Source organism: Poromitra crassiceps (genome assembly GCF_964638095.1).
Source record: "Poromitra crassiceps genome assembly, chromosome: 3".
NCBI classification, from domain to species: Eukaryota; Metazoa; Chordata; class Actinopteri; order Beryciformes; family Melamphaidae; genus Poromitra; species Poromitra crassiceps.
The window spans coordinates 89,198,871-89,209,033 of NC_139625.1; the positions used below are offsets into that span (position 1 = coordinate 89,198,871).

Below are 10,163 nucleotides of genomic sequence, written 5' to 3' on the forward strand. Positions count from 1 at the left end.
TCAGTGAACTTCAATTGGGTCCTCCCAGGCAAAATTATATCCTCTATGTTGGAATGTGTAGGCCTATCTAGCACAAAAGCTTTCTGACTGCACTCTCATTTGTGAGCTGGGAGGAGTTTTATTTTTAACCTTGCACATCTTCACACCCCATCATTATGTCTCACCAAGAAACGACAATTGCCTTTTAATTCCACCCTCCCAAACAGCCTGCTCATTCAGGCAACAGTTTTTCCCCCTTGACTAGCAATCAGCTTAGCTGGTAATTGGTACCTGAAGAGAGATCACAGGAAGAGAGAGAGTCTAGAGAGGAGGTGGGATCTCACAGCAGCAACAGAAACATCAGTCAGCTATAACCTATAACTCACCTCCAAACTAGCCTTTGTTATTGTTCTGGAGATCTGGCAGGAACTGTCGCTTGTAAGGCAGAGATCCGGCTTGAAGAACCAGACTGAGGGACTGTAAAGGGCTGTATAGGTTGATTCTCAGTAGTTAGCCTGGTACTCGCCCAGCCCAGGTGTCTGTCAGAACACAAAACGAGGCCACGTCTCCAGGCCACTAGGCTGCTAGGTTGGTGCTTGTCATCGGGTCACTGGGTAGACTGGTAGCGATATGGTCCATTCCGATCACCGATGTTCCATAGGCTACTTGTCCCGCTGCCTACTGGTATATTTCTGGTCAGAATCATCAGGAAAGAGTCACTATGCTGTGGAAGGGTTGTGTACCCACCATGAACCGAGTGGTGGTGGTGAATGTAGCTCAGCTGGCTCCATACTCCCAGTCCAAACAGGCCCTGTTAGACTCAGGTTATTTTGGTGATGATATTCTGTCATTTCTGTGCCAGTATGATCAGTGGTCTTGTTTCCCACGCAGCGTGCATGCTTGTCGACATCGTCAAGACCAGCATCCAGAACGAGGATGTGTAAATGTGTAAAAGGCTGGACCCAAGAATTCAGAGAGGGAGATAGAGGAAATGTTTCAAAGTCTTTACTGACTCAAATGTAACAAAAGGTAAACAGAGGTAATGCACTCTTCAGATCCAAAATGGGAAAGAAGGCTTCAGTAAATATAAACTCAAAGTTCACATCCAGGCTTCCAACACAGGGTGAGCGGGGTTCAGATTAGTTATAAAGACAATGGTTTTCAGAATCAAACAAAGGCAGGGCACGATCCAGCACTTACTACAAATGTCACTCACCAAACGAGACAATCAGATGAGTCCAGACAGGGCAGACAAACAGTGCAGACAGTGCAGACAAACAGTGCAGACAAACAGTGCAGACAAACAGTGCAGGCAGAGGCAGGCAAACTGCAGATCTGTGGCATGAGACAAGGTCAGTGTGTTCAAGTTTCAGCATCGGCAGTCTGTGAAGAGAGCTGTTAAATGGGGCCGATGCAGGTGCACAACATGAGAGCTCATTGCAAGATACCACCTGCTCAATCACTCACTGGCAGTAAGCCCACTGTGACTGCATAAAATAGCTGCATAAAATGCAAATTAAAATCATAGTCATTATCATAGTCATAATCATAGTTAATAAAACAAAATTAAAGGAGAATTTTGGTTTTTTACACCACGGTCCTCATTTCCAGTTTAGAATATGATGTTTTACTCACCGAAATAGTTTCGCTTCATTTGGAGGCCCACGGAAGATTTTGAGCTCCGAGTAGTCTCCTCAAACAGGCTATAACGAGAGCCTGCGGCGAGTGCGGGGCATGCTGCACACACTCTGTAAATTACACTTTTTCGGTCACATCGCGGTTCATTATGGTTGTAAATATAATTATTTAGCTAATAGCTAGAAGCTAAGCTAACAACAACAAAAGAGTCGGCTCCGATCTGCCCCGGATGCGGTTACAGTGCTCATCTTCTTCTTCTGTGGTTTCTCTGAAGAAGTGTGGTAAGAAGAGAAACCACAGAAGATGAACACTGTAACCCCATCCGGGGCAGATCTACGTTGACTGTTGTGTTGGTGTTAGCTTAGCTTCTAGCTATTAGCTAAATAATTATATTTACAACCATAATGAACCGCGATGTGACCGAAAAAGTGTCATTTACAGAGTGTGTGCAGCATGCCCCGCACTCGCCGCAGGCTCTCGTTATAGCCTGTTTGAGGAGACTACTCGGAGCTCAAAATCTTCCGTGGGCATCCAAATGAAGCGAAACTATTTCGGTGAGTAAAACATCATATTCTAAACTGGAAATGAGGACCGTGGTGTAAAAAACCGAAATTCTCCTTTAAAGTAGTTCAGAGATTTAGGGTAGAAATGAGGCTGTATACTTTGGTGGCCGATAGTGATCAGTAAAACAGAGGTTTGACTTTCAATGGTAATAGCCTGATATTCAAAAGAAGAAAAACAACCAAAACTTCTTCTTCTTCTGTGGTGTTTTATGGCAGTTGGCATCCTTTATGTTGCATTACCGCCTCCCCAGCACGCCGACCTCCCTCGTTGCTCGACGGCCCTCCTCGGGTCTATCAAATTTTCAGCCCCTTCTCATGCACTTGTGTGCAGTTAATAATGTCTGAGAAAAGTTATGATGTCATATGACGTGCTCTATGACCTCACTGATGATGTTATGCTCTATGACATCACTGATGATGTCACTAGAAGTTATGACATTACTGATGATGTCACTAGAAGTTATGACATCACTAATGAGGAGTGGATAGCAGGACTTGACAACACTACGAGTCCACTCAGTACAGCATGGATCACTTCAGTGGGATGCACAGCTGGTACGCCTGCTCCCACGCCAGGAGGCCCACCTACTGCAACGTGTGCCGAGAGACCCTGTCCGGGGTCGTGTCCCACAGTCTGTCCTGTGAGGTGTGTCAGTTCAAGGCCCATAAGCGCTGTCAGTTTCAGGTCACTAACAACTGTAAATGGACCACGCTGGCTTCCATAGGGAAGGGCATCACTGAGGACGAGGACGGGATATCTATGCCTCATCAGTGGTTAGAAGGGAACCTGCCAGTGTTGGCTAAATGCAGCATCTGTGATCAAACCTGTGGCAGCGTCTTCCGCCTGCAGGACTGGAGATGCCTCTGGTGTAAAGCTATGGTGCACTCAGGCTGTAAGGATCAGCTGTCCTCAAAATGTCCTGTGGCTCAGCGTAAGGTGGCAGTCATCCCTCCCACTGCGCTCAACAGCATCGACTCCAGCGGTTTCTGCCAGGCGTCGTGCCCTCCATCGTGCACCAGTCCTCTCCTGGTGTTCGTTAACTCTAAGAGTGGAGCCAATCAGGGCATCAAGTTCCTGAGACGGTTCAAACAGCTGCTCAACCCCGCCCAGGTGTTTGACCTCATGAATGGAGGACCGCATGTAGGTCTGCGGTTGTTCCAAAAGTTTCACACGTTCAAGATCCTTGTGTGTGGAGGAGATGGCAGTGTGGCCTGGGTTCTGTCTGAGATCGACACACTCACGCTGCACAAACAGTGCCAGCTGGGTGTGCTTCCGCTGGGGACGGGGAACGACCTGGCCAGGGTGCTCGGCTGGGGCTCGGCCTGTGACGACGACAAACAGCTGCCACAGATCCTGGAGAGACTGGAGAGAGCCAGCACCAAGATGCTAGACAGGTGGAGTATTATGGTGCATGAGACAACGTTTCCACGGCAACACACTGAGAGATCTGTAGATGAGCAGAATGTGCAGACCCAGGAGATGTTTGCTCTGGGAGCGGCAGAGGAGGAGGAGGTAGAGGGGGAAGCTGAGGATGAGGAAAATGAGGATAATGTGTCTCTCCTGTCATCCTACAGCTCCAGGAAACGCCCAGCACGCAGAGTCGGGAAGACAGCCTGTGAGAAGCTGATCAGTAAGGGCAGCCTGTCTCCGGGCAGCTCTGCATCACAAAGCAGGGAGAACATGCCCAGACTTAACACCAAGCTCCTCAGAGTTCTCGTTGGCTCTCTGTCCAGCAACTGTGTGATCAGTCGACTCCGCGTCAACGCTGACCCCTTCAGCTGTGACCCTGACAACATGGATTGCTACACAGAGAAGTGTGTGATGAACAACTACTTTGGCATCGGCCTGGATGCCAAAATCGCCTTGGACTTCAACAACAAGAGAAATGAACACCCAGAGATGTGTGGGAGTCGTATGAAGAACATGATGTGGTATGGAGTTCTGGCAGCCAAGGAGCTGCTGCACAGAACCTGCAAGAACCTGCAGCAGAAAGTTCTGCTGGAGTGTGATGGTCGTCCCATCCCCCTGCCCAGCCTGCAGGGCATCGCTGTGTTGAACATCCCCAGCTATGCAGCTGGAACCAACTTCTGGGGAGGAACCAAGGAGGACGATATGTTCACTGCTCCATCTTTTGATGATAAGATCCTGGAGGTGGTGGCTGTGTTCGGCACCATGCAGATGGCTGTGGCCCGAGTCATCAACCTGCAGCACCACCGCATCGCACAGTGTCGGACGGTGAAGATCACCATCCTGGGAGATGAGGGCGTCCCGGTGCAGGTGGACGGTGAGGCGTGGGTCCAGTCGGCCGGCTACATCAAGATCATTCACAAGAACCGGACCCAGATGCTCGCCAGGTACAGGGCCTTTGAGAGCACCCTGAAGTCGTCAGAGGACAAGCAGAAGTGTGAGGTACCTCGGGCTCCAGCCCGTCAATGTTGTTGCAATCCATTCAGGTCTTATAGAGGTCATGGTACCTTAAAGGATAAGTTCACCCAAAAATGAAAATTCAGTCATTATCTACTCACGCTCATGAGGGTGGAATGTCGGTTCTTTAGTCTACAAAACATTTGTGGACTTTTATATCTATAACAGAATTATAGCATTCTCCTAAACAATTGAAGTAAATAGTGACCAACTTTCAAATGTAAAAAATCCAATCCAATTGCCTTTTTACACACAAAAAACTGGCCTTGCATGGCCTCGCACGGCTTGGCGCGGCCACCCAGCGTGGTTGGGATTTGTGTTTCCATTATAACATGGCTTCCTGAAGGTGTGTCTTTAATGGCGAGTTGCAGCAGCAGCAGCATCGATATGGCTGCGTCAAGAGTCGTGGCTGAAACTGGATAAACATTGTATTTCCTTTTAAATCCTTCAAAATAAAATGACAAAATAGTTGGTTAGTTTGGCAATGGAAAGATTTTAGTATGAAGGAACTTGCAAGAATGAAGCAGTAATTTGACATGGCTCTGCGCGATGAGGAAACAGTAAAATAAAGCAGATATCTGAAAGTATAAAGTGAAAAACAGAGATTCAGTTAGAAACTACAAAAGTACTGAGAACATTAACTATTGGCACATCTGGCCGACAGTATTGAGTTACCGAATGGAGCAATGGAGGATTTAATTGTGGCATGAATTAGTATTTAACCAATTAAGGCATGAACTCGCATTGCAGAGTGAAAATACTGCACTACAGTACTTGATCAATTATACATTTAAAAATTGATTAAAATATTCCTGCAAATGCAGTGGTCAAGTTCAAGTTTCACAATAGTTTTATTTAAGTTAATATATACTGTAAAAGCTGCAAGAAATAGCTATAAGCTCCATAGTCTATACCTAGGCTGTGGTTCTAATTTATTTCCATCAATAAAAATGTTTCAGAAACAGTCTTCGACTAAAAAACTTTACCCGACCTTCCACCAGCATGGGGTGAGTAAAGTTCACCTTCACTAAGCAAAGTGCTGACTGCTGCCTAGCTTTGACATTGGTGCTTAATTGGTGCAAAGTCAGAACTGCTTTGCCCTTAAGGTTGAGTCAAGTTACCTATTTATTATGGGCTGCAAAGTTGAGCTGGATGAAAGGCGTTTCCTCTGTGCTGCATGGCACTCTGGTGCTGCATGGCACTCTGGTAGCCTCCACACAAGACTCAGACTTCATTCTTCATTCTGAGTCTCGGCAGCACCCCAATATGGCATTGCCCTCCAGCTTCATACGTGTATACGATATGGCAAATAGGCCAATATCCCAAAAAGTTGGCCTATCCCTTTAAGGACCACATTTTGTTTCACATCATCCTGCTGTAATCCAATATGTAATATATTCCACAGGTGCTGACAAGACTTGCTTGGAGACTGATGCATAGAGATGAAAGAACCAACTCAGCCAAAAGTAATCACATTTCCCCCTCTATGTAAATCTAGCTATTCAGAATGCAGGCAAGTCATCCAAGTGATTATTCTGTCTGAACTGGTTTGAAGCCACAGCACAAAGACTGACAACACCAGGCACTACTTTATTCTCTCACAATGTATTGAGCTAGTAATCACGACACAATATGAACAACATTTAGAGAGAATGAAATTTGACACAGATGAGAGAAATGTTTAGATATGGCTTGAGTCGAGCGCAATCCATAGCACAATCTTTAACAAATATCCAGTTACAGTATGGCAAACAACCTTGCTAACATGTTCACATAATACTTGATCATGTGTGAGGTTGTCGGGCTGAAAAATACAGCATTTTAGATTTAGTCTTTACAGCTACTTACTGTACAGTGAGGGTATGCAGCATATTTTATGAGATGTAGCCTAATGAATTGGCTAAAAATGAATCATTTGAGCTACACCTTACAAAGAATGACAAGTGATGTAAACTCTTATATTTCTTTAACATGGATGCCGTTATGAAACCAATAATTAAGCCAATTATGAAGCCAAGACAGTGGAGGATGTAAACAACAGAGAATTGAAGGACCTATATTGAGAAACTACTGTACAATCCTAACATGATGTGCAGGCTGAAGCCATCAGCGCTAAGCTGACCACAAGACACAGCTTTGTCAAAACGTGCTAAACCCTTGAAATCATGTTCCTTGGTTAACATAGTAAATGTAGCTATGACACAGACTGTCTAAGTCACTCCCTCTGCCAGGTTCGGCATGGGGCCTAAGACATTTCATTCCCCATTCCTTTTCCCATCTAGACGTTTCTTACAGTACAACCTTTATAAAGAGTTTGACTTGGTCAAACCAAGCGATTCAGCTATATTCACAATCAGGACAGACCATAGAACATTTCACTCTGGGATTTTTTCTTTTTGGTCCAAGTGAAATGTTCTTTAGTCACTCTTGATTCGGAATTTAGCTGAATAGCTTGATTTGAACAAGTACAACTATTTTATAAAGATTTTTTTTAACTGTCTATGGGAAAATGAATGGGGAATGAAATCCCTTAGGTCCCATACCGAACCCGGAAGAGGGCGTGACTTAGGCACTATAGAGTAGCGCAGGGATGACGTTTGTAGCTTTACCCAGAAGTCCCTGCACTGCTAGTTCATAGGGGGGGAAAGGCAATGGGATTTCTGTATGGGAATTTCACTTCAATGCATGAAATAAGGAGGCATGATTTTCAGAAAACGCTTCAAAAGTCCTAAAAGTGCTCCTCATTTATTAATTTATTTATTTTTTGGTAGTCCTCATTTATTAAGATGATCTTGCTGCTGAACACAAACTTTACTGTTTCATCAACTTTTGTTAACCACAGACCTTATTTCATGCATTGAACCTAAATTCCTATACAAAACTCCCATAGCCTTTTCCCCCTAAGAGACGGAAGTGTTAGCACCGCAGGAATGAGTCTGGAAGTAGCATGTTGGATCTTCAGGGGAAAAGTGAATGGGGTTTTAGAATGGGGATTTCACTTATGTGCATACATTAAGGTCTGTGGGTAACAAAAGTTTATAGGAGTGGTAATTTGTGTTCAGCAGGATAATTTTCACAAACGTGAATCACTTGTATGGCTTTTGAAACTAAAAGCCCACTCACTTTTCTGTTGAAGCTCCAACATGTCCGGGACTTTTGCCTTCCAACTACAAAAATACGTCATCCCTGGCCTGCGCTACTCTATTGGAGCATTTTATGTCCCGAAGAATATAAAGTTTAGAACCTGTAGATTTTTTGTAAATATTAAGCACATTCAGTTTGTTACATTAAGTCATGAGGCTGTATTTCCGCAAATACAAGATACATTTATCCAATAGACTAATAAAAATATCTTTAGAACAGTGCGATGTGCAATACACTATTTTTTATAGCATTATCATGACAGAAGTCAGTCTAAACAGAATTGCCTTATGGTACAGTATCAACAGGCCTCCCGTGGCTGCGATAAATGCTACATTAGAGGAATATTTTGGTCATTTGTGCAAAATTTTCCTAAATTTGCTTTTGCTACTAACTACTAACAACTTAAACAAGAACATGTTAACGAGTAGTGCTGAAAGTAAAACTGTCTGAAGGCAGCAGTAAAAACCTCAGGTCATATGAAGGGTTGTTAGCTACTGTATGTCTCTGCTGTATTGTTTAGTGACTAATGAGTGTGCAGTTTGCTTAAGAGTGGGAGCAAATTAGAGGAAGTTTTGCACAGATTCGGCTGTAGGGACTCTAGGAAAAACTGGTATTTGATGTTTATTATTCTCTACACGTATCAGATTCAATTTCTTATGTCTTGCAGTCTTAATATGGCTCTTGTCGCTACACTTGTCTGTGTGATTTTTTTAAATTCTTTAGTACTGCAGGGCTACTCCATAATCAGGATTGATCTGCAACATGACATAACAATACATGCTACAAAATGGCATCTGACATTGTCTCTGGTGTATGTGAACATTTTAAGTATGACATTTTCTGTAGTTATTTATTGGCCAAAATGAGTCGTTCTATATATTTTTGTATGTGTCTTGTCTGTATGTGTTTATATATTTTTGTATGTGTCTTGTCTGGATGTGTTTATATATTTTTGTATGTGTCTTGTCTGTATGTGTTTATATATTTTTTTGTATGTGTCTTGTCTGGATGTGTTTATATATTTTTGTATGTGTCTTGTCTGTATGTGTTTATATATTTGTGTATGTGTCTTGTCTGTATGTGTTTATATATTTTTGTATGTGTCTTGTCTGTATGTGTTTATATATTTGTGTATGTGTCTTGTCTGTATGTGTTTATATATTTTTGTATGTGTCTTGTCTGTATGTGTTTATATATTTTTTTGTATGTGTCTTGTCTGTATGTGTTTATATATTTTTGTATGTGTCTTGTCTGTATGTGTTTATATATTTGTGTATGTGTCTTGTCTGTATGTGTTTATATATTTTTGTATGTGTCTTGTCTGTATGTGTTTATATATTTTTGTATGTGTCTTGTCTGTATGTGTTTATATATTTTTGTATGTGTCTTGTCTGTATGTGTTTATATATTTTTGTATGTGTCTTGTCTGTATGTGTTTATATATTTGTGTATGTGTCTTGTCTGTATGTGTTTATATATTTTTGTATGTGTCTTGTCTGTATGTGTTTATATATTTTTGTATGTGTCTTGTCTGTATGTGTTTATATATTTGTGTATGTGTCTTGTCTGTATGTGTTTATATATTTTTGTATGTGTCTTGTCTGTATGTGTTTATATATTTTTGTATGTGTCTTGTCTGTATGTGTTTATATATTTTTTTGTATGTGTCTTGTCTGTATGTGTTTATATATTTTTGTATGTGTCTTGTCTGTATGTGTTTATATATTTTTGTATGTGTCTTGTCTGGATGTGTTTATATATTTTTGTATGTGTCTTGTCTGGATGTGTTTATATATTTTTGTATGTGTCTTGTCTGTATGTGTTTATATATTTTTGTATGTGTCTTGTCTGTATGTGTTCCAGCAAGAGCTGTAGTTGAGAGATCATGAGAAAAATACTCGCATGTAGGATCATAACCGGCAGCGTCTTTTCTAATTAAGCGAAAAAAGGGAGATCTAGATGGATGCACAGTGAACTAATCTACTGTACATAAATATCTATGTTTTAGAATTGGAACTGGATGTTTAAAAAATAAAATACTATTTACATGCAATACCTAGTGACTTCAACTTTATAAATAGAATCTAATATTAAATCAATACATAACCCCCCCCCCCCCCCCCACCCCCGTCTTAATTCTGTAGTGATATGTAGCATGGAAATAAAATATAGGCTATCTGTCATCTACGCTGCAATAAGTCAATCATTTATATTTTAAGGAAATTAACTATACATTTTTTGTTAAGAATTACTCTCTGATTACATTGATTTAGTGTATGTTATTGACAGCTGTCATTCAAAGACTATATACATCCATGTACAGTAGTTCCCAGAAAATGCTGTTGTTGGTAATACTTACGTTTTCATTTAATTCTATGTTTTGAGTGAAAAAAAAATCTTTTTCATACATGCAA

At 41.9% G+C, this 10,163-nt stretch overlaps 1 pseudogene across 1 annotated transcript; it reads left to right on the forward strand.

Annotated features, from left to right (window-relative positions):
* Positions 1-2,685: 2,685 nt before the first annotated feature.
* Positions 2,686-9,638, forward strand: LOC310773350 (diacylglycerol kinase delta pseudogene; annotated as a pseudogene). Its single transcript has 2 exons — positions 2,686-4,609; positions 9,613-9,638. The product of its transcript is annotated as a diacylglycerol kinase delta pseudogene (transcript).
* The last annotated feature ends 525 nt before the right edge of the window (positions 9,639-10,163 follow it).